Source organism: Castanea sativa, chromosome 8 (genome assembly GCF_040712315.1).
Source record: "Castanea sativa cultivar Marrone di Chiusa Pesio chromosome 8, ASM4071231v1".
Classification (NCBI taxonomy): domain Eukaryota; kingdom Viridiplantae; phylum Streptophyta; class Magnoliopsida; order Fagales; family Fagaceae; genus Castanea; species Castanea sativa.
This window is the reverse complement of record NC_134020.1, coordinates 20,970,634-20,973,830: the sequence shown is the minus strand read 5'-3', so window position 1 is coordinate 20,973,830 and position 3,197 is coordinate 20,970,634.

Sequence of the window (3,197 nt, the reverse complement as noted above, 5' to 3'; positions counted from 1 at the left end):
ATTTCTTGGGCTTCTTCTACTAAATAGTTCAAATTTGCTTTACTATTGGTAGTATGATTTAGGGAAAAACTTAATTCAGTTCTATAAGTGTCATTAGGTTCCCCAATTAAATCTAAACACATGATTGCAAACAATGATTTCTTTTTCAATGACAACGAAATTCAATGCAGTATTTTAGTCTTGAGCATTCTATAGAAACAAGAAAAATGCCAACTGACATAATAGAAAAGCATCCAACAAGCAAAGAACTTGCTGCATGATATGATTCATGTCACAGGAAATATCTTGAATCAAACCTAGTCGCATTTATGGTCTCTCACCATTTCTTGCTTAAACCAAAGTCAATACCCATTCTGCCACTACTTGGAACCTATTTGAAATAGAGGAATCTTCCATTTAAGGCTAAAGCCATGAAACACTTTCACAACACTAAATACCTAAAGAAGGAAAAAGAACTCATCATGATATAGACAAACCAAGAGCTCAATCCCCAAAGGAAAAAGATCAACAACAAAGGAAATGGGTATTTTAGAAAGGGATTTACTAACGTATGCTCTTAGGGCATACATTAGTAAACCATTTTAGGAAATTTTTTATAGAAAAAAGAAAAAACAATTAACTATTTTTACAATTTTTTTAATTCCCCATATAAAACTTTCTCAAAATGAATGGTTAATGTGTGCCCTAAGGGCACACATTGACCGAACCCTTTTAGAAATAATAAATCAATAGTATTGTATTTTTGAAGTAATAAAATATATAGTAGTGTCTAGGAGGTAGTGTGTAGTACAAGTGTGTGTGATGTGCAAGACAAGGTAAAGTGAGTCTAAAGCCCACTGCCTATATTACACATTAATAACTAACATCAAACTCAAAGTGGGTGTGAGACCAACTCGAGTTTATCAACATGTAATAGCTAGTGGATTTTAGTCCTACTTTACATTGTCTTGCACATTACACAAATTTGCATAGCTCACATATTTGTACGGCACATTACTGCCTCCTATATAAAGGCATTGCTGTATATATTATTACTTAAAAAATACTATACTATTCATCCAATATTTCTAATATGGTATTAGGGCCACCTATCTGTGGACATGGTAGCCACATGCATCGCTAAGAAGTTTTCTTCTCTCCCTTAAAACCTTCCTTACCTGAATCTTCATATTAAGATTGGTTCAAGCAAAGATACTTTTTTATTGGAGTTCCACTTCCAAACCTCACAGTTATGTATACCTTTGGGTTGAAATGAAAGGCTATGAGAGTGGCCCAATTTACTCACTTAAAAGCATATTTCTTCATGTAGACAGATATATTAACCTGTATGGCAACTAACTTGCATTTAGTTGTCTTGTGGATTTGGATTAAGTTTTTGTAGGTAGACGGGCTAGAAAGGATAAGCTTAGTTATAGCTATTTTGTGGAAGGCCAGGCCCAATTCATCCCATAATTCCTTCGGCTAAAGCCCAGACTTTGTCCAGTTATTTTAGCACATATTCAGAGCATTTTCTTCAGAGCATTTTCATCAGGTTAGTCAAATGTCAAATATTTGGCATTTGACACACCAAACACTAAAAAACCACTCTCATCAAATGTTTTGAATGCCAAAATATTTGGCATGGATGAATAGTGCAATCTCAAATTTGAAAGCATATTGTTCATGAATTGCAAAACTTTTATTATTATTTTTATTTGCGGTGGGCCCAAATAAATGTGAGAATTTTTTTTTCCTTCTTTTAATCAACTCTTCCCTCTCTCCTCTCTCGTCTCACAACTTTGAAGCTCCTCTCCTATTTGCCGTCGTCTCTTTCTCTTCACTGTCATTATCTTCTTCTCTCATCCTCAATCTACTCCGTCGACCTCGAGCCACTGTCGTGGCGACGATCTCGCCTGAAACCACCTCGCTTGGAGCTGCCAATCTTGCTTGGAGTTGTCTCGCCTGAAGCCGTCGATCTCACTTGGAGCTGTTGATCTTGCTGTGAGCCGCCTTGCCTAGAGCCGCTGACCTCTCCTTTCTCCACCTCGTTGATCTCCCTTTCTCTTGTTGCTTGTGGCAATGTTTGTAATAGTGGTTGGTTGATTTTGGTTGTTGTTGGTTGGTGGTGATGGGTTTGTAACAATGGTGGGATGTGATGGTGGGCTTGTAATAGTGGTTGGTTGTGGTAGGTTGGGCTGTGGTGGGGGTGGCAATGAGCTGGGTGGGAGTGGCAGTGGTTGGTTTTTTTTTTAATGTTATTTTAATATTTCTATATATTATTTTAATGTATAGAATTGAGAAATAGAAGATGTGATGAATGGTAAATTGTAAAATGATGTGTTAAAATAATAAAGTAGCCTTTTTGATATATTAACATGACATTTTTTTACAACGCCTCATGAGAATGCTCTTAGAGTGCAAGAAAAAACTCTCCTACACTCTCATATATATATATATATATATGTGTGTGTGTGTATATAAAACTTTATTTTATTTATTTATTTTGATCAAATAGCACCATGACTGTCCATGTTTTCACCCATATCCATATTCCACTTCTATTCGACACTTTCTTGTCCAATTTTGTTTTTATGTAATAATTTATATTTTTTAACAATCCAATTTTCAAAACACTGAAAAATAAAGTGTATGATAGTATCAAACGCACATGGCCACAGTCAAAAGAATCGTGATGAGTCGAAACCTCGCCGAGAAGTGAGATATGAGACCACCTTTTTCCTACTTTTATCTACAATATTGTTGACTTCTAAGTTTTGTTCTCGATCAGTTGCGAAGAGACCATTGGAGGAAATGAACTATTTCTATACCTTTTATATAAAACTTAGATAATGTTGTTTATGTTTTCCTCTTAAAATTCAACTACGTAGTTACTTAATAAAAAAATATATTTTCCTTCCATAAGAAAAAATTCACATGACAAAATTTTAAGAAGGGAATTTAAAAAACTTCTAAGTATTGTACTTAAGTCTTGCTTTTATACTAAAGATTCTAAGGCCTATTATCAAGAATATTTTTTTCCCCTACTAATCATAGCACATAATAAGGTATAAAATAATACATGAATTGTATATACAAGTTATTTATATATGAGTAATGCTACAGACACAAACTATTTTACAACATTTTTACAAACTGTTGATGTGATTAGCTTCTTATTGGTTTTTATCTAACCCCACTATTAATATTACTTTTTTATT